We start from the raw sequence: 258 nt of genomic DNA on the forward strand, positions 1-258 counted from the left end.
ATAGGGTCCTTCCCAGTTTGCTCTGAGTTTTCCCGCGTTTCGTTCAGCGGTGTTTGGGAAGACTCTGCGAAGGACTAGATCTCCCTGATTAAATCTGCGATTCCGTACGTTGGAATTGTAGTACTTCGCGGCTGCGTGTTGGTAATTTTGGATCCGGATGAGCGCTCGATTCCGGCGCTCGTCAATGAGATCGAGGTCGTCGAGGAGCATTGTGTTGTTGAGCTCCTCTCGTTCGGGAAGCAATCTTCTCCGAACACC

This window comes from Brassica oleracea, chromosome C7 (assembly GCF_000695525.1).
Source record: "Brassica oleracea var. oleracea cultivar TO1000 chromosome C7, BOL, whole genome shotgun sequence".
Taxonomy (NCBI): domain Eukaryota; kingdom Viridiplantae; phylum Streptophyta; class Magnoliopsida; order Brassicales; family Brassicaceae; genus Brassica; species Brassica oleracea.